Source organism: Triplophysa dalaica, chromosome 4 (genome assembly GCF_015846415.1).
Source record: "Triplophysa dalaica isolate WHDGS20190420 chromosome 4, ASM1584641v1, whole genome shotgun sequence".
Lineage (NCBI taxonomy): Eukaryota > Metazoa > Chordata > Actinopteri > Cypriniformes > Nemacheilidae > Triplophysa > Triplophysa dalaica.
In genome coordinates this window covers 605,001-627,500 of record NC_079545.1, presented here as the reverse complement: position 1 = coordinate 627,500, position 22,500 = coordinate 605,001, and the positions used below count along the sequence as shown (strand labels likewise).

General features: G+C 39.1%; 1 protein-coding gene across 1 annotated transcript in view; it reads right to left on the bottom strand.

The window, feature by feature from the left end:
* The window catches only part of brinp1 (bone morphogenetic protein/retinoic acid inducible neural-specific 1), a 93,478-nt gene extending 86,956 nt beyond the window's left edge, over positions 1-6,522 (bottom strand). Inside the window, exon 1 of the mRNA XM_056746811.1 lies at positions 6,257-6,522. The gene's annotated coding sequence lies outside the window, so the exon portion shown is untranslated. The remainder of the gene's footprint in view (positions 1-6,256) is intronic.
* Positions 6,523-22,500: the final 15,978 nt, after the last annotated feature.

Below are 22,500 nucleotides of genomic sequence, written 5' to 3'. Positions count from 1 at the left end.
GCGTGAGCAGTCGGAGGTCCACCGAGCTCCAGCGAAGCCTTTCATTCGGCTCTTTAATGACATAATTGTGTGAATTATTGAGGTTAATCGCTCTAAATGACCACAGCTTTTAATCATTTATGAAGATCAGAGGAAAACAGTCGCCGGTCAGACGCCTCTGCAGGGCTTCTCATCTCCCTCACAAGAGCTCAGTATTTAAAACTTACATCTCATTTCAGCTGTGAGATAAAGAGAGACGCTTTAAACACGCTTCTTCTGACGATCATAATGAGTTTGTTTATGAATGTCACAGGAACGAGACAGATATTCAGTTCGACAGCTTTTATACAAACACACCTCCAGAGACTATAAAGGTCTTGTTCATGTTTTCTTCTTTTTCAGCTTCAACGTGTCCAGTTAGTGTATTTTTACTTTAAACACACTTAAGTTATTTAAACAATAAACATTAAATCTGTAAAATATCAGCTGGATCTGAGCATGAATTGTAATAATTTGAAGAATTTAAATGCATACAATAAGGTTTTTACACTTATTATAATACTTGAAGAAAAATAAAGGATTGTGTTTTTTTATTGTGCATTCCAACTAATATCAATCAAACTGCAGTTTCTTTGTTTAGATTATTTGTTAATAACTCGAACAAATACTGCTAACAACACAATAAAACACAATATACAAAACATGATATCATCATAGAAAAATTAGTTATTGAAGTTTACGTTTTTTGCAAAGTAACTCTTCTATAAAAATTCTGCATATTTATTTCTCTCTCTTTCTTTCTCTCTCTCTCTCTCTCTCTCTCTCTTTCTCTCTCTCTCTCTCTCTCTCTCTCTCTCTCTGTGTTTCATGAATTCTGACTTCTTTACAATGTTAAACGTGCTGTCTTCTCATGCTAACATGGTCAGCTTGTTAAAAAACGAGTTGGGCGTATGACGCAGTATTTCTGGGCTCGATACACTCCCCCAGTGACAGTACAGGTTTCAGAAAGTTTTTTCGAACATATAAAACTGTTTTGTAACAACTTTTCTTAGTCCCTTATTGGACAAATCTCTGGAAAAGAACGCAGCATGGCCACAGGAGAGCAGGAGAAGGAGCATGCGCAGACGTCACTTTCACTTGTGTGCAGGAGGGAGAGAGAGAGAGAGATTATATGTTGGTGTTGTTCTGGTGTTTGTTTGTTCACTGCATTTGAGTGATAAATGTTATCATAAATGGTGCATATGATTTGAAACTGATACTGTATATGGAGCCGTCCCAGCGCTAAAAGATGGCGGACATGCGGTGAGTGAAACTGATATCTGTGTTTTGTTGACAATTTAGTTCAGTCTACCTCCCCCCCCCCCCACGCGCCGTATGTTTTCAGAAACAATCGTAAAGCTGTATCTCTCTTTTCTAAATGTGATCAAACTACATATTCTTCGGAGATACGAAGTATGCAATACTACTCTATAGGTACTCAAGATTAATATGAGATTGGCAGAAACCCTGTGTGTTAGTGTAACCGGAATGCTCCGCACCGCTCTCAGCGGGCCTCGAACCGGGTCGGTCCAGCATGGGAATCATGCGCTCTAGTGAGGAGGCTAAAGACCGCAGTCTCTAGCGTGAGGTTTACATACTGCACAGCTCTACACTAGCATGCCTCCGTTACATTAGGGCCATCATAACCTGATGTTTCACACTGTCCATCACTAACATTCTCATTTGCATATTGCAGTGTCAACGGTTATGATTGGATTAATTCTGCAGCGTCAAACTGACTGAATAAAAAAAATCTTTGAATAACCAAATAACTCGTTGTTCTGCATTCCACAAGTGTGAAACATTCCTTTACCCGGGGTTAAAAGCAGGGTTTAGAATGAAGATAACCCAGGATTAAGTGCAGTGTGAAGGGCTAAGAGTGTGTTGTAAGATGTTTTCAGAAATCAACTTATATACTGTACTTCTGTGTGACATTAACACCATCTCCACATCACAACACCGGGCTCTAGTTTGTGATTTGTACTGTCATTTAACTCATACGTGCACAGTTTCCTCCAGCAAACTCATGCACATATTTCTGAGCCGTTATTAAACGATATGAAAGTGAAGACAGGGGAAATATAGCAGAGCTACTGAAGACTTTCAGAAAAGTCTAATGAAAACCTCCCTCAGAGCAATCCACTTACAAATCTCACCGGATTCTCAAATATCAACACATTCATTTCAGACAAGAACGCTGCCATGAGCGGAGACGACCACTGTGAAGATCCAGTCCTACTGTCACACAAATGATGAGGTAGATCATAAAAGTGAGAAAATATAAACGGCAATTATCAGAAACAATAAACAGCTCAGCCCCTACAGACCACAAAGCTTTTCATTATTGCCTTTTAATTGCCTTTCATTTCCAAACCCAATAAAACAGCAGTCATTCTGTACAGACCATAACTGAAGACTGAAACAGCATGTGAACAACATCACACACACACACACACACATGCACACACAGTGAAACATCACACACACACACATGCACACACAGTGCAACATCACACACACACACACACACATCCACACAGACACACACAACATCACAAACAGACATACACACGCACACAGTGCCGCATGCACACACACGCACACAGTGCAACATCACACACACACACACAGTGAAACATCACATACTCACCCACACACACACAATATCACATACTCACCCACACACACACAACATCACACACACTTCCAATGAACTGAGACATTCTCTCAAACGTATTGCTCACGGACTTCTGTTTCATAGTTCAGGACATTTGATGGATTTCTCGAGTGTGTTTCATTTAAGTCAACTTGCTTAGAAATACAAACAAAAACATCAGAAAATCCATGAAGAGTCTGGAGGTGTAAATGAATGTAGACTGTAGAGGTGAAATCATCTGGATTTGATGAGAAATGTTTGAGTTGATCTTCAATCTGAGCTCAGTTTGACACATTGTTGACGACACATTTGAGACATTTTTGACTCTTTCTCAGGAGAAACATCTGAGTCCATTTGATTACTAGGAGACATGTATTGATTGTATTGTATTTTAAAAGTCTCATCTCTGATTTGCATTTCCTATATAATGAAAAATAAATGAAGCACTTAATTTCGGATTGTAAATGTATGTAAAACTCTCTTAAAATAGTTCAATGTAAATAAAAATCAACCTTAAAATTGTGAATTTTGATAATTTTTCTGGCATTTGAAATCGTGAGTTTGCTGATATGAACCAGTTTGAATGTCATTCATTCTTTTTCTTCAGCTCTCGTAACACTGCAGGATTTCACACGCAGCGCTGTTTTCATCTTCTCATCCATCAGGTCTTTAGTTCACGACCCTTCGGCTGAGAAGCGCAGCTGTACGTTACAGAAGTCCATAAAGTGGATCGATCTGATGTGCATATGTTTGCTGAACTAATATCATGTGACATTACAGGCCCAGAGACCGTCACTACAATACGGTAATAACCATTCAGAACATCAATGATGGAACCTAATATATAGATCTACAGCGTCTGTGGATAGAGACGTACAACTCACATTTAACTGTCATCTCTCTCTCTCTCTCTCTCTCTGTGGATATGCAATATTTAAAGCATAAATGTTTGATTCTGATCTTCATTCAACAAGACTGGAAAGAAGTCGTCGCTCTACATCAATTGATCCGGCGATATATTCGTTTAGCGCTCCCCGTGTACATTTCATATTAGCATAGCAGGATTATTATCAGCGGGTTAATTTTAGCAGCCGGCTAATTTCTGTTAACACAAGGTGTTCTGAGATCACCCAAAGCCCGAGATTGACTTTTACCGCGCTTCGCAATTATTACATCCCAGAGCGAGAAGTGCTGGTATTATCTGCTTAAAGTCTTGCATTAATAAGAACACCAGAGACACTCGCCGCTGTGATGTTATAATGACATCAGCTCCTCCGCTCTCATGCCATCATCGCTGAGGACTTTACTCTCATCACAAAACAACTGGAAAATATCTCTCCTGCAGATCAGCTTATGTTCAACATGGCTCACATAGGGACATTGAAGCAGAGGGATCGGGGCTAGTTGTCACAGCTAGCTAATACTATAAAGTTCTGCCAACATTCCCATTAAGTTATGAAAACATTATTTCTGAATGTTTTAAACGTTCCATTGTCACTGCGAGAATTATGTTTTCATAACGCTTAGCAATGATATATAATGTTGATCAAAAGAACGTCCTGAGAAGGTTAGCCAATGTTTCGAGAATGTTTCCTATTGACTAGAATTATCTCTGTAACTATAAGATTTTGTGTTTTCAGTAGCAGCATTTTGTGTGTTAATGATCACAAAACAACAGATATTTGAAATCAAAGCATGAACTGTATTCTCAACACAAGATCATTTGTCACGTGTGTTTTCAATGTCATTCATTTATAATTATTCAATATTTGATGGCAAAACAGATCTTTTATTATTGCTTTACAATTTGGAAATTGCAGAAGTCAAGTCACTTGCATTCTTACACTACATCCCATAATAGGCAGTTTACTGGCAGGTTCCACTGTGACAACTATGAAGGTCAATGTTTCTTTGTGTAGGCTACTAACACTGCTGCACAGCTGCTTGATAATAAATCCGTATGAAAAAAATCCATGTGTTTTATAAATAATAAATCTTCACTTCTTCTCATGACCCTGGCCTGTAAATATGAGCTGGACGACTGATGATAAATGTAACGTGAGCATGAGTTTGTCATCTTTGTGACACAACAGACGCACAGACGCTCACAGAACATCACCTCAGAAAGCATTCTTCCTGAAAAACAGAACGCCAAGATCTCCAGCTGCACCCGTTCACATCGCAGCCAATGCGACGGCTGCCAGCATGAGACAGTCCTCATTATTCCCTCTGCCAAAGCCGCTTCGCCATTGATATTCTCATCTGACCGAGCGTACGACATGACGGATCACCTCTCTTCTTTATTGGTCTTTGTTAGGGATGGTGAGGTGCAGGTCTGAGCGTCACGCAGGTGCGCAGGTGAACGCTCCGCTGCCATGTGCACCTGTGAAAAGCTCTTCGCCTGAAGCTTTAGTGGACAAATGCTCACATGTTCAGTTTGTTTGTGCTCGTCGGACATTAGACAATAATACGAATTGTTTGTGTTTGCATGCACGTATTGCATTTATTGCATTGCTGCGGTTTTCAAGCAAAACAAACAGATTATTTTTATGTTAATGTAACAACACCTAACGGCTCCAGCAGCGCTCCCTCCAACCAGAAATGAGAAAAACATCAGCTAAGAGCTTGCTGCAACCCGATCATTAAAATTGACAGGACATCACAATTTTGCATAATGTGACCAGATGAAAAGTGCATATCGACCACATTTGATTCACTGCACCAGTAATGGGACGCGTCCCGGAAAAACGCTGTGGAACTCTGGGCCGTGCCCGCGCCAGTCGCCCCGCGTCCATCATAATCGCTCAATTACCAAAAGCTTCAAAGTCAAACTTGACGTGGAGCGCAAAAGTGCGAGAGCTCCCCCAACAGTCGAGCTCCAGAAACACACTCGCTCAACTTCACCTCCAGCTTCATCTCGATGCCCTCAGCGCTCACAGTCACGACCAGCAAAACCTCCTCTTCACCACCCATCATACACACAGCATCTTAATATCAATGTGAAGGATTCATAGCATCCACAATCAAAGGCTCGGGGAGCTTTCGGCCGGAATCAGGATTCTCTCTCTCTCTCTCTTTCGGTGTGTGTGTGTGTGTGTGTGCTGCAGTCATGTTTGTTGACTTTGCAATTGCAGCAGAAAATGTAGATGTGCTTACATTTATTTTATACTGTACACAACCCTGAATGCAGAATATCTGTGCGTGCGTCCCGTATTCTCTCTTGACAGAGTCGAGAAATTAAAGCATGATTCGTTCTTAACATGATCTCCGATCCTTTTGTGAATTCGACATTTAATCTGTTGACTCAGCAAAGACACGAACCTGATTAATTCACATCCAAACTTGAACACTTTAGTCGTTCTGCTATATGGTGAAAAGACTGGACGCACACACACTGCAGTTCCCCCCCATCATCGTCCGCGTCTTTCCTCAAATGTTGAGCATCTGCAGTCCACATCCGCATCTCTGTGTCTAAATCCACGCATGAGACAAACCAGCAAATCCTCGCCACACACACACACACACACACACACAGATATCTATCAGAACCTCGCGCTTCAGCTCAGATGCGATCAGACTCACCTGAAACGGATCCTCCCGTGTGTCGGGAACGCGACGCTCCGAGCTGCGTTAAAGTTGTGCTGAAGCTCCGGGTCCGGCGGCGCGCATCATCACGCTCGATCTGGATGTGTCTCTGGTTCGGTTTCTCAGTCCCTCTCATACTCAAGAGGGAGAAATCCGGCGGTTCGCATGTGAGAATCACTCGACAGTGAAATAACGAAGCGAGGAGGAAATATCCCAGAGAGAGAGAGAGAGAGAGAGAGAGAGAAGAGAGTCCGTCTGGTGCTGACGAGAGAAGAGAGGAGGAGGCGCCGAGCATCACTGAAGGGGAGTGTAGAGGAGCTGATGATAGGGGAGGGGCTGTTTAGAGGAGAGAGAGAGAGAGAGAGAGAGAGAGAGAGACACAGAGATTTCATGTTATATACTAATATTCGACTTTTTATTCGAGTTTTTTTTTATATACAGCTTTTAAATATTTTGTAGTTTGTATCGAATGAGAGAAGGAGAGTCTGTTTGATTTTCATGTATTGTTATGGTCTAACAAGTAATTTATCAATGCAATTATTTTTTATTTTTTTATAATTGCAGAATTATTAATACAATTGTATTTAATTTTGTGTGCTCTCTCTCATATAGTTTACGTTTACTTCTTTATTCTCCTTTGTATTTCTTTTGTAAATCTGTTTAATCTCTATTTATGTCTTTTTTTCACTTTCTTTAGTGTAGCACTACATTGGCTACATATTACATCTTTGTAAACTATTGGCACTACTTAGAAATGTGCAGTTTCATGTCGTGGCAATAAAGCACACTTACATTGAATAGAGAATCTGTATTCAGCAGTGAATGTGTTCATGTGCCACAATAACATTTTGTTCTTTTGGAATTCCAGATCAAATTTACCACAAGTGCACAGGTGTCAAAAGAAACAAGTACTGAAGCCAGTTCAACTCAATCCATCATACTGCAGGAGTTCCTCTCGATGTCTTAAGCCCTCAAAACCTTAACAGAGTCTCCATCAGCTCATGATCCACACTGCAAACATCACTTCTGAATCTGATTTATGATGTGTTTTCACAGCTCATTTTCACCCTCGACCTCATCTGTCTTTACATATTTGGGCATCACATGAGCGCATTCATCGGTCTGCTGACATCAGAAATGAGTCGAGCATTTCTAACCCCAGCGTTTGACATGATAACACACAGCAGACCGTCTGTTAGAAACACGCCGCTAATGACAGTTCACCTCAGGTCTGACATATCATTTCCAATCCATAATCATTTCAATCTGTCATGAGTCTTGTAATGCTCCACCATCTCTGGATGATAGACACACTGAACTATGTGTACATGCTTATATACAGCTCGATGATTACGCGAGAGGAAAAATATTATTATTATTATTATTTACTTATTATTTTGGAGAGACCATTCATTAATGTTTTACAAATGCATTCAACACAACACGAGTGTCTGATCATACTGGATGTGTTACGATTTCTTGATGATTTCCTGCTGTGTGGACTTTTAGTTTGTTTTCCTGAGTTCCTGTATCCTCGTGTCATTTTGTAGTTCATTGTACTTTCTTTGATTATTGGTTCAGTGTAAATGATTGTCCCTAGTGTTTCTTTTGTCCTCTTTGTCAGTTGTTGTATTGTGTTCATCTGGTGTTTGTCCTGTGAGATCTTTTGTTCTGATTCTAGTTTTCAGTTTGTCATGTGAGTTTCTTTGTTTTGATCTTTATTTCGGATCATTTAATAAACTTCTTCAAAGCTGCAAATGTTCCGCAACCCTTCCTTGGCTTCTTCTGTGAAACCATCGTCGCTTCAGTGTGTCATTCATCATGTGTTCAGTTGAATCCTCCACATGTGACTGTGATCCCAGCTCTGTTTGATCATCTGTGTCTCATTGTCTAGATTAAAACAGAGAAACGACATCCCATAATGACCTTCATAATGACTGAGATCTGTAACAACACAACATTGATTTATTATCATGACCGAAAAGACTTGTGTCAGTGTTATTTCATACAATCCATTGCTACTTACATAAATAAAAAGCTTGTGCATCTAAATCCTTTATTTCCGGTAGTGACTGTTTTCATACAACATTTTACAAAATTGTTGTGCAAGACATATATTGTTCTTTGTTATTGTTGGTAACACTTCACATTAAGGTTCCCTTCATAAAGCATTCATAAATGTGTTTATTAAGTAAGGGATAATCCACAGCTAGCCATGCATTAAACGACGTGGGTGGTTGCCTCCGTGAAGTGCATTAAAATCTTTTAATACACGGCTAGCTGTGGTTACGTGCCAAGTTAAAGATTTTATTGAAATTCACAGTTCACAGAAATTCACACTTTACATTAAGGGAACCTTAATGTAAAGTGTTACTGATGTCACACATTTTTTAAATAATATTTAACAGAAATTTCTATGATATTTCATTCATGTCAGCAGACGGTGGTTCTCTCAGCAGATGTCATGAGTTTGATGTGTGTTGATGGGACAGTTTTACTGCACTGATGGATGATTTCAGTAATAGAACACATGAACCAAGATGAAGCTGAAGTGTAAAAGCATCATGAACACACGTGTGTTTACAGGTAAACCTCCTCATCCGTGTGATAGTTTACTGTAAGGATGTTTTACTCTTTTACTCTTCATTGATTCTGCTGCATCCACACACAGACTATAATTCAGGTCACATTTATAGATGTTAAATGTATTAAAATGTTAATGTTTGCTTAAGTGTAAATTGTTACAGATGTTTAGTGTTTTTCTTTATGATTTTCAGTGTCTTATAATCTAATGAACACATGTAAATTTTGGATTGAAGTATGAATGTGTCACTGTAAATGCTCAGTGTTGTTTCCGTGTGTTTAGGGGTGTCATGATATTTGTGGCACAAAACATTGCTGTACAAAAGTGTTATATATATTATTATATTTATATGATATTTTCACAATATGTTTACAAAATTGACCTGCATTTACATATTCCATTTTTTTAATGATTCGTTTATATTTAATGTTGTGCTTTGAGAAGATTTTATTTTATATGTTAAAATAGAGGTTTATGTTTCAGAGCGGTTCAGGAAGTTTTTTGAATTTCAGTTTGATTTCTTACATTTTCTTACAGATATTGTGAATATTGTAATGGTGAATCCAGAATCGTGATTTGAGTGTCATTGAGTTCTGTTTTAACAAAGGCATATTTAGTTGTGAACACATACTGAGCTTGAGGTCCAGAAGATAGTTGAGGTGATGTGGATTCAGAACTGTGTGTTCCCGCTTTAGGCAATCTTCATTCACATAATGACTCTCATCATTGAAACACAAGCGGAACGAATTTCTGTGCAAATCGTTGGGAAAACCATTCTTATGTAAATGGAAGCGCTCATTTCAATGTGACGATTCACGTTAGAATGGTTTCACGAGCGATTTGCACAGACATTCGTTCAGCTCTGGATTCATGAATGAGGTTCTGTGAGCTGATGTTCTCTTCATTCTGTGCTGTTGTTGTTCTCGAATGAAGTGAATTTCATTTGATTCTATTGACCATTAAATACCCAAACATATTGTTTCGTGCCGCTTCAGTCTCCCGTCATGAAGCTTTTGACATTGATCAAGATTGAAGAAAATTGAATCTGTTTCTGCTTCATGGGAATGTCATGTGATGATGTTGAATATATTACCATGTGTTTATTAGATTTAACAGAACAAATATTTCAGTTTTATCTTATTGTTTATTGTTGAACAAATCTCTGCTTGTACGTCTGATTAAAATTTTACAGACAATTATTCATACACATAGCATGGCCATATCTTGCATCTTATGGATGATTTGCAATAATATACAGTATTTATTATATAATAATAATGTAATATAATGTATGATTTAACTCTCTTTCTTCTGTTTTGCATAATTCCAAATCGTCGCTGTCCTTCTAAAATCTTGTATGTCCAAATTTACTGTACTTTTTAAATGATTACATGCTGTGTTGTCAAACTTGACCAACTCTTTTTTATACATTTTACTGGTTAGATATTTGCAAAACTCAGTGACAAACATAAAAGGAGTACTAATAAGAAAGATGTATGGCGAAAAATAAAAATTACATGGATTCGGACAGTCCAAAAATTTGGAAAATTTATGTAAAAATATAAAATGTTAGAACTGTAAGTATTGCTTGATTTTAATGACTAATTTAAAGAGTAATAAAATTAGAGTTATATAACAATATAAGAAAACACTTCCATAAAACCCTGGAACATATCTTCATCCATTTGTAGCCTGAAGTTTTAAAAGTTGCATTTAAAATGGCACTTAAATGTGTTAAAGAAAACTACCAGAGGTTCTCTTGTGCTTTCTAAAAGCAAGTTCCAAGTTATATTTGTTACATACACAGCCATACACAGTACAACATGCAATGAAATCCTTTGTACGATTGTCTTCTGACAGTTTGCAAAAACCCTTAAAAATAGAAAGAAAACAACAAAACAGTCAAATTAAGGAAAAGATCATCAAAAGAATAATATTGCATCTAAAACATCATGATAGAAAAAGGAGAAGATAGACACACAGATGTGTGAAGTGCAACATGACAGATAGGACAGAACCAGAGGTGGTTCAGCAAGAATGTGAAGAGTAATATTTCACACTGTTAACTGTGGAGATGTGTCTTCATCACTTGTATCTACAGAGAGACTTTTCTCTTTCTGGTTTGAAGTGAAGGATCTGCGAATCTGAACATTCATTATTTGTTATTAAGGTGATGAGATCCATGCAAAACCTGTGTGAGATAGATCCGAATGAATAGATGTGGTGGAGGTCTTTGTGTTTTCAGTCTATATATTTGCATAAATGTCTTGTTTAGAACACTGGTCACTGTACAGAGATCTGCAGAATTCGAGAACTGATTCCATTTTCAGTTCATGTGTCTGAATCCAGAGGTGTGAAGAGTACCTGAAAACCACACTTAAGTAAAAGTACAGAGGCCTTGCAGCGAAAATGGCTCCATTGCAAGTTACAAGTCACCAATTTCAAAATGACGTCAGTAGAGTCTCTGATTTGAACAGCACTTGAGTATTTGACTCACACTGAATGTGGCTCAAAGCAGCACTAGTCCTCTGCACTTAACAGATGTCAGTGAAAAGCTGGAAACAGTTGATTTGTGAGGAGAGCAATCGCATTTATTTTCTTAAATCTAAATTATCTAAAGAAGTCATACATATTTTAGGATGTGGTTGACCAACACCTTACTTCAGTCCAAACCCTAAAATCACCGTGGCAAAGGCTAATTTTGCTAAAAACGCAAGTTACACAAGGTGACAAAACAATGATAATGGCTGCCCTCACCTCGCCCCCTGACCTCACAGGGAAAAAGTCAAATCATTACAAAACATAGGTATGAAGTCCCATCAGATTGAGTTGATATATTTATACATATGAAAGATTTTAAAATACATTAGACTAAAAGTGGTTCTGATTGACATGAAAAAAGGTGTAAATTCGTGTAAGTAAACACAAATGAATAGATTACAGTTGGTCACATATTCTTGTGAGACTGCGTTTGGATATGTACTGCACATGAGATTATGGACACCTCGTGTAGGTCTTTACGTCACTATTCTACACCCTGTTTAATTGTCTAAACTGGATTTTCACAGAGATTTTCATTGATACGATAGGGTTCTGTCATAGAAGAGCTATTCACCTCAGATTTAACTGCAGTGAATTTATTAAAAATGTATCTGGTAATACTCCACGGGATTAAAACACTGGATAAGATTGAGCTCTCCATAATAGAGGCATTTTGTTTCAATCTTCTGTCACAGATGACAATTTACGTTCAGGATATTACAGTGCTCACAACACGGCTGCTCTTCACGTCTGCACGGCAATTTTCTTTTAAATATCCCACATTAAAACACGGATGACTGCAGTGCGACATCACACACCGTTCTCCTCTTCATAACACGTCTAATACAGCCACTTCTTCACCTGGTGTAAAGATGAGCAGACGTCAGACCGGAGACGTGACGGGACTCTGAAGATCAGCTCCAGACACGTCTGAGGAGGAGAGTTCTCTCTCTGGGTAAATCACTGAACATCTTACTGTGAAGCTTTTAACAGTGTTAGTCTGGAGCTGGCGCAGCCTTGAGATTCACACCGACTGTTAGATTCACACAACATATGTCTGCTCGAGGGAGAACGCTCAGAATAACAGACATGTGAAAACTTTCCTGTGTTTCTTAATCAAAAGATGGCTGGTTCAGTTCTTACAGCGCTCCACCGCACATCATCTCATCATGTGTTATTATGTTTATGATGAAAGCTTAAATTACCACATGACTGTTTTACCGCTCATTGTAACACACATGTGAATTCATAAAGTAAGACTGTAAACAGTTTACAACACTTTAAGTGCTCCATTCAACTGGGCTCATCAACCATCACATCTTCCAGAACATCTCCCTATAGTCGCTTGCATCAAATTCAAGACTCTGCTCCTGGCCTACAAGACCACCACTAGCTTGGCACCCCCTTATCTTCATTCACTTATGCAGACTTATGTACCCCCCAGATCCCTGTGCTCTGCAAACGAACGACATCTTGTGGTGTCATCCCAAAAAGGTAAAAAATCTCTCTCACAAACCTTCTCTGGATCGGTTCCACATTTGTGTTATGATCTGTCTGCTGCTACAAGATCAGCAGATTTTGTCGCCATCTTTAAGAATCGGCTGAAAACATATTTCTTCTGTCAACACCCATCCGATCATTCCTGATTTCTACATCTTTTCTACTCTATCTATATATAAAGATATATATATATATATATATATATATATTAGCTCTGTACACTGTAGTAAGCTTTCTGAGACATGTTTTTATTGCACTTATGCTTTTTGCTTCCTAATGTTGACCCAATTGCTTCCATCGTTTACCCAACTTGTAAGTCACTTTGGATAAAAGTGTCTGCTAAATGACTAAATGTAAATGTAAGTTCAATCTACCACAAACTCTGATAAATCAGTTTTGTTCAGCAGTCATAGAGTCTGTCCTCTGCACATCCATCACTGTCTGGTTTGGCTCAGACATCAGAAGACTACATAGGACGGTTGGGACTGCTGAGAAGATCACTGGTGCTCCCCTGCCCACCCTCCAAGAACTGATGACATCCAGAGTGAGGAAAGGGCTCAGAAGATCACCCTGGACCATCATCTCTTCACAATGCTGATGTCTGGTCAACACTTCAGAACACTGAGCACCAACACAACCAGACACTAATACAGCTTGAACAGTTAAAGGTATTTACCCACCGCGCAATTAATATCTCTGTGCAATAATAGTTATATCCTCCAGATGATACACTATCTATTTTTTATACAACTTTTTCTGTAAATTATATTTCATTCTGCTGTATAAAGCACATACCTTGTACGATAGTCTATTCTAATTTTGACTTGACATATTAACATACACACATAGCTTTACTCTCTATATCTTTATTCTTTATTTTTTATACCATTAGGCCCTTATTTAAATCATCTGTGTACTGTAATCTATTGTGTTGTGGTCTCTTTGTACTGTTGTTGTTGATTCTGTGTACTGAATAAAGCTCCTGTCGCCAAAACAAATTTCTTGTATGTGCAAACATATTTGGCAATAAAGCTCTTTCTGATTCTGACTCTTTTAGTGCTGTGGTGTAATGTGGATGTCTGTCATGTAGTGTGATAATGAGAATGGGCCTCTTTCATGAAATACGCGTCAAATGATTTTTGTGTGTAACTCGTTCGTAAAGTTATTCTGACAAACATTTTCGAATTTACGAAAATATTTGTATTTTCAAAATGTTTGTTGGTAGCATCCGAAAGAAATGTAAACCTGCCCTGCCACGTGTTAACGGTGCATGAAACATTCAAACATTCTGTATTCTTTTAAACAAAACCGATGACGCTCCATTAGGATGCACTGTGTATCATAACGATATTTCACAAGTTTTTATCATTTTTAACTATGGGCAAAACACTGAGCTCGTCACTGTCCTGTTTTACACAGCCATCCAATCACAGACAAGTGAAGTGGCGGGACAGACACTACATCGACCAACCATCACACACAACAATGGAGAAGTTAATACTGCTGATTACTGCGATTTGCATTCAGTAATATTTTTCAAAATAAGATACTAGAAACATTTAACTGTCCTGGATATTCCAAATCCCAGCAACCAACGCATCTCTGGAATAACGCGCAGTGCCTCCAAAGCATTCTCAGATGCCACCAGCTGGTTTTTAGAAGAGCACCAGGTCTTATTTTAGCTGCCTAAAACACTTCAGTGGACATACACATATAGCCTATTAGTCTCTTATGTACAGTATTTATGCAACATAACGTGCCAAACCAGAGAATGAAGTCCAGAGGATTCCAACAGTCCTGGATACGTAATTTGCATAGCTGCAATTCATAGGCGGGATTATGCTAATTAATGAGCGTGCATGCGTGCCCTGTCTATGAATGATTGGAATTCACACACATTTTACCATCAAATCTCACATTTATGAAGTGTTTATGAATCCGGAGAAACGTTTTCAGGAAATTCCATTTTACGGACAGATTACTATGAATTTACTTGTATATTTGTGAATGTTTCATGAATGAGGCCCAATGATTCTTCAAAGGTGATGTTCTTCATTCAGTGATGTGGTTTAGAGTCAGATGTGCTGACGGTGGTGTTCATTGATGGCTGATCGCTTGAAGCATCGCTGTGACAGGAGAAGTGTGTTCTGTTCATCAGCTGTCAGATTATCACGAATAACTGTATAACAGAATATCTAAGAGTAAAAAAGGCCTGTTTGTGTATGATTGACACCATGTGAAACTGGCACACCTGAACATGGCATGTCTCTCTCTCTCTCTCGCTCACGCACACAGCTGTCGGGAGCGTTTGAGGTGTAATTGCTCTGATAAATCGTGTTTAAACACTGCACATGTGCTGTGTGATCATACTGTCACATCATCTTATCCGGAGGACTAAAAGGGACTCGAGTTTTTAATCCATGCCAGAAATGCATCCCAGCTCAAGGGAGCAGAGAGAAAAACATATTAAAGTCTAACATTTTCATAACCGCTCTTGTACTCTATGCTGTTTTCATACGGGAAATAAACATCCTGGCCTTATTTCCTTTATTACACTGAAACAAAATGGTTTGGTTTTGTCTATCATCATCTAGTGTTGTTATTCAGAAGGTCACCGTCGGTTTCAATTTGCATTCTGAAAGTAAGAGCGCAAAGTGGAGAGAGAAAACAGCGTTCTAATGACGCCAATACAATCGGCTATTATCAAGCCCTTGTCCTTTTGAATAATTCACAGAATTCCTCTGAGGACATTCAACATACAGAAGCACTTTCACACAACATTATTCAATGTCTTTAACACTCAAGGGTGAAAACTGATGTCTGTCGAGTCCTTTCACTGTTTATATTCACGTAAACATTACATTTGACTGAGACTGTAGGGCGCACATCATGCACACAAAACTGTAAATGATGTAAGATTTATAAATAAGAATGCAGGAGCATTCACACAGTCATAAAACTAATTCTGAATTCACTGTCAGTTGCTTTGGATCAGGGGGGACTCCACTGGGGACAGGGGGGACATGATCCCCACAATTCAAAATCCTGTTTGTGCCCCCTCACTTTAAAGGTGGTTTGTAATGATTTTTTAACCACACGCCGTCATCGCCATGGAGAAGTACTAGGACCGAGCAGGCCTGTGTCGATGCGCGCGTCACGTGCACACTAAGAATACATCACTGAAAGATTGTTTCAAATCATGTGGTTTTGATTTGAATTTAATAGAAATTTGTTTTTATGTGGTCGTTGTTTCGGTAGGCTTTGTTAAGCTGTTTCCCATTAATTGACTTCTATGGGGAAGAAATTCACAACGCGTGATTTATTACTTTATTTTTATTGTCTTCCCTGGTCTTTGTTTAGGTACTTTAAACATTTTAGAAAGTCACCGCGTTCAGATTCAGGTTTACAAACCATGTTGTCCTCCGTTTCTCAGTCAGCACTCCATTTTCCCCCTTATTGAACATCAACTTTTGCTACACAATAAAACACTGTTTGATTTCATAGTTGGATCAATTGAAACAATCTAAACCAATGTAAAACATAGCTATTTTTAATTTGTGATACAAAAACATTTTCCCCTGTTTTGTATAAACAAAACTTTTGTCAAAGGCATTCCTGTAACTGTGTCTGTTTTGTATAAAAATTCTAAAATGGATCCTTCGCCATCTGACGGGACGGAACTGAAGGTTCATTTCTGGCAGAGCAGAGAGTGTAACAACACTAATCTAATGCCAAAGGTTTAATGTGTTAACACCTCGACCAATAGCATTCCAGCATTTAGCATATTCACAATTTGTTAGCGTTCACGGTTTGGGTAACACCTCTAACCCGTGCGGACTGAATCTGATTTCAGTCTACTTTCATGGCGAGTGAGAAGCGCGACACACAGCTGTGAACACTGGCACGCGGCCGGAGCCGTTTGATAAGGACATTTGCTTAATCGACTCGCCTGTCAAAGCAAATATTCTTCCTCGCTCGCTCTCTCTCGCTCTCATTTCTCTCTGTGCACAGAAATTCTCTCCCCTCAAAGCCAATTTGTAGACTTGGGTTAAGTAAACACCTGTTTCCAGCGAATGTCCCCGGAGGCCTCACCAGACAATTTACACCACTAACAAGCACAGAAATACACCCGAGAGCCACAGACAAGAACTCTTCCCATTTATTCCTGAGCTCCACGCTCTCATCCACCAATTAATGTGTGAACGAGTGAGTCGAGTCCAGCGGCCGGTGAAGTTCACTCAGAGTTTCAGGAGGTGATTGTGTCTCAATGGTTGGATTGTGACCTGTGAAACGAGCGGCTCTTCAGGTGTCATGTCACCGAGGGCCTCCTGACACCCAGAATCACCAAGACCATAGAAAAAAACACCCACAAATATCAAAGTGAATGAAACGCCAGGCACTGACTGTACAGTTTGTCACAACATGAAACATGGTATTATGAGAATCTTCAATTTTATTACGTAATCATCACTTTAAAACGATGAAAATCAAAGTCAGTGAGTGCAGCTGTGACACGTCAGAGGAGATCTGGTCCTCCCGACAGAGAGGGTTTTCTCCATTTGTTTCTAATTGGAGTTTGGGTTCGTCCTCACAGGGCCGAGTTGGCTTGCTCACCAGAAGACCACTGGTATATTAGATATTAGCGTGTTAGTTTAAAGGTTTAAAAAATCTCATTAACATCATTTTATTAGAATGATCTGGTGACTGAAGCACGTGTGCACCTAGATCAGAGCATCATTAATGCAATTAAATTGTTTCCGTGCCGCCTTATTGCAATTAAAACCAGCGTCACGACACATGTTACTTCCATTATGCTTCCTGAGATTATGAGCATAATCATATTATTTCAATCACATGTGAAATGTGCAAAATAGATGTTGATTTTTTGAGACTATAATCAAGTAGTTCAAAGTTCCCTCATAAATAATATGTTTAATCTTCCTCACTCTTACCCCTTTAGTACCCAAACTTTACATATTTTCTCCCTTTAGCTACAGATATGTATTGTAGAGGATCATTATTATTACAAGTAGTAACGCTGTAAATCCTGTTTAGAAGCAAGTTTCTTGTGTTTCTGTCGCTCAGTTTGTACACATGATGAGGAGATGATGATGCCTTTGATTCTCACGTTACACACAAACTGAACCTACAGGAACACACTTACATTACAAAGAGCTTTTCACACGCAGAGATGTCGCAACGCACATGAAAAAACACACACATGTTTGTCTGGGCAGATATTAGACTTTTGTGCTCTGAAACCATGAAGAATACCCAGAAACACCCTGAACAAACTCACGGGCAGGCCGATGACTTTCTCAGCAGTGACTGAACGCTTTTCATATTCAAACTTAAAGAGTGCACACACATACATAACAAACATGTACAGAAAGAGTGTTTGTGTAGACACCTTGACTACTTTCTAGGACACCGTAGATCCCCGGTGGAGCGCTCTACACTACATACTGCACAGACATGAAGTACAAACACACACTCAATAGCAGAATATCTCACATTTATATCCCCAAACAAACTTTATTATACAACACTGTAATGTCATCACTTCACAATCCAGTTAACTTTACTACTGTACCACAACTGAGTGTTCTTCTGGTGTCGTTTCTCACCCGTCTCAACCAGTTGCATGTGAGCGTGTGACCGCTGGTGACTTTGTGAATGATGATATTGATGACATGGGCGGTTGGACATCTGTGTCAGGTGACATATCGACTGCATCACGTCCACTGAGACACTGAGTCACCTTGAGCTGGTCTGACATGTCCAGCGTATCATTCATCAAACGCTCAGAACATCAGGAGCCGTTGTGTGTTCATGTGCTGTACATACACTATGTGCAAAGTCTTTAAAGGAGATCTGATGGAGTTCTCAGTTGTGTCTCAGATCCGTTTGACAGAACGCCAGCACAGTTGTGATCAATCATTGTGATGTGTGTTCAACACCTGCATGACATGAAATATTGAAAGTGTTATTGATGGCACGGCTGGCTTTCATTAGTCATACATTTAAATGAATCACAATCTCCTTCACGCAGCCCCTGAAGGACAGATCACGTCCAATAATACACACTCATTATTTCTTATGTTTCATTTTTAATCAAATGCTCCGTTTAATTAACACTTGTCCAAAGGGAAACGAGAGCTATTGATCTGTTTACCGCGCTAGATTTTTCTCTTGAATATTGAGCCGAGCCTTCATCTGATGCGTTTCAGAAATGGATTGTCTGAACATTCACTGGAGACTTCAGCCTCCTCACATCAACACTGAAACTCAAACAGGTGAGCAGGTGTTTGTGTGTCACGTACCTTAAAACACTTTTCCATGAACTTTCTGAAGCACACTGACTAGTACTGTAGTACTGTACCCTATAGTGAGCACACTAGACAGACACCATCAGTGTGAAGGCGTTCGTACCGTCCTACACAATCCTAGAATGCACTGCAGTTGTGATATTGAAATATTTATTTAAATATTCATCAAAACAACAGATAAAAGTTGACTTTAATAAACAAGAAGTGGTTTTGCATTAATTATTGTGTCTTTTAAAAGAAATAAATGACTTTTGAAACTTGTGAAATAATGATGTCATCTTACTGTGATAGAATGTGAAATCACACATCATTTAATTTCTTTGTGTGTTCTAACACACACAAACACAGGTGATTTGTGTCTCTGTCAACATATTCACATACACACTTATCTTGCAGAACAACAGTGTGTGTGCGTCTGTGTGTGCGTGTGATCATGCGTGCGTGCGTTCGTTTGTGTGAACTGATGTCATCAGGGGAGATGTTGTGGGGTGTTTTGGGGTTCAAGGTTCACCGTCCGACGTTTCTCTTCAGCTCATCCTGTGATTTATGGCTCCTGCACTGTTACGTGACATTAGATTTGTCTGAGTGCTTCACAGCCCATGAGGACTCGTGAAATAAATCAAAAACCCATACGAGAGCCTGAACACCACTATCACAGACCGAGAGGAAAAAGTGTCCAGTCAGTACCTGCCGCCGTGAATTCAGTCTATTGAAACTGCCTGTGTGTAAATGTATTGTCACAGATTTTAAAGGCGTTTGTCGTGTGTTTGTGTGCAGCAGGCTGGAAGGAAAACATTCATGATGGTTTTGTTTGCGGGCTACTTTAAATAATGCAGCGTGTGTGTGGAGCGGCGGTGCGTCTGTTTGTGAAGCACATCTCCAGCTGTAGGATTCAGTTCTGCATGAATCACTCGATCTCTATAGGTAGAAACACAAGAGATACTGAAAACATTTACAGCACATACTTCTGTACAACCTCATACTGCAGGTGTTCCCACGGTGAATATTTATCAGATTGAGTTAATTATATAATAAAACTCATTCAATTATGCCTGATACTTCAAGAAGACGTTTTCCTAGCGGAGCAATTAAAGCTTGAAGCTTCAGCTACATTAAAAAGGGCTGAATGGATTATAACAGAGCGCACGCGGCTCTTTTGAGATAAACTCCAAGATGTTGTGGGCGAGCGTGTTTACTCCCTTCAGATCCAGATATTGACATTGTTTTTCATTCCTCCCTTCACAGAGTGTTTTAAACACCCCAACAACTCTGTTCCTCATCAAGTGCTCTTCATAGTGAGCAAAGCACATAGGGATGATCACATCTGATTATACGACTGCCATCAAAATGAGTCGCTCACGTCGTGAGAAGCTAAAATAAGTGTATGTGAGATGTGATACCATACAACCATTTGACACATGCTGAGAAAGACCGACAAGAAAGTATGTGCTGTGTCAACACGTATGTAAATCCACCGCAAACACATGAAGAAACTCCATCATGAAAGAGATTTCTGTGGAGGACAGTCCAAAACATCTCACCGCATGGATCATTCATCCCTCCAGCAGAGGGAGCTGTCACTCTAGCATCCCTTCCTGTTACATGACATCATTTCCTGTTTGAATTGAAGCATGCTTCCCAGTATCTTTGACTGTTCTTTACCATTGAATGTTGAGTCATGAAACCCGTCCTGCTGTCATCCGTTATGCTCTTCGACCAGATCATGGCTCGTATTTTTAAAACGTTAAGAAAGATTTTATTTTGCTTAAAAACTTCTACGTAGGAGTCTTGTGTTTAAAAATGATTCATGACCAATCTGAGAGATAGGCTGCATCCAAATACCCTCACTTGCAGTCTAAACCCATTGCTTTGTTGCGGAAAGCTTTCCAGTGTAAAAGTTGTATAACTACTTTTTAAGGTTATATCTTTATCTATTCATTGTTTGGCTAACATGAGTTTTATTTTTTAAAAAATGTGGGGTACCGCTGCTTTGATATAATTCAAATAAAGCACTGTACAAATAAATCTGACTTGACTACATAATCAATTTAATATCACATATCTTAGTAAAACGTAGGTTACGTGTTTTATTGGTGAAAACTCCAGAGTTCTGTATTTTGTAAAACTGCTTCAAACATGTTTGAATATGCTAAGTGCGTCCCAACAGGTTAGAAACACTACATGCTCTCTTGGGATCTTCACGCGCACTAGAACACTTGGGCCAAAAACAGAAAATACGTCATGAAAGTAGTCAAGTGGTCAAGTGTAAAGACCCCAAGTGGGGCTATTTGGACGCAGCCCCAACTTTGAGCACGGTAAAGACAAAAACTTGTATCTTAGTGAGGAGGCGGGGCTAAACCATTGCTATGTATGACACACAGACTGTGATTGGTTGGTTTGCCAAAAAGTGGAAAAAAGAGCGATTTTAAGGGTTCAGGTGCTTTATGAATTACTTTTTTCTATACTAAGATCTTTTCTGTAAATTTAAGGGGAAACGCCCACACTTACACGAATCTCATAGAATTTTGTCACAAGGAGCAACTCTTTGCACTAAGACATTTGATCTCAGCACTAAGAGCTCTGCTAAACAACAGTCAAAGTTTTTTATTTAAGAGTTTCCACTTCAAACCTCTTCACAACACTGCTGAGAGCAACTTTAAGAAACAGAACTAAATGTTAAGTTGACAGAAAGGGCGGGGTTGACCTCGTTGCTATGAGTGATGTCAGCAAACTTACTGACTTTGACCACAGTGATTGGCTGATAGAGGACGAGTCTCTGTCAGTCATTTAATCAGAGAAATATTATAGAATGAGATCTCATGCTTGCCCTGCGATGGGTTGGCACTCCATCCAGGGTGTATCCTGCCTTGATGCCCGATGACTCCTGAGATAGGCACAGGCTCCCCGTGACCCGAGGTAGTTCGGATAAAAGCGGTAGAAAATGGAATGGAATGGAGATCTCATGCTGACAAATTTAAATTAAGATCTTAAAATAAAAATGTACCAAATTTAATTCATATTCAAATTAAGAAGATAAATTATATAAATTATAAAGCTAAGAGTTTTAATTACAAAGGCAATTTTTTACGTTTGTTTTTTAAACACATGATACCAAAATAAACAAGGGGATTTTTGAATTATTGTATAAAAGGAGTTCTCTTTTGCAAATAAACGATATGTTCATATAAAGTATATGTTCAGATAACTGTAAGCACGTCTCATAAACAGTCAGCAGATATCTTTACGGTTAAGATCATTGTCATGAGATCTTTCTAAAATGTTTGTGT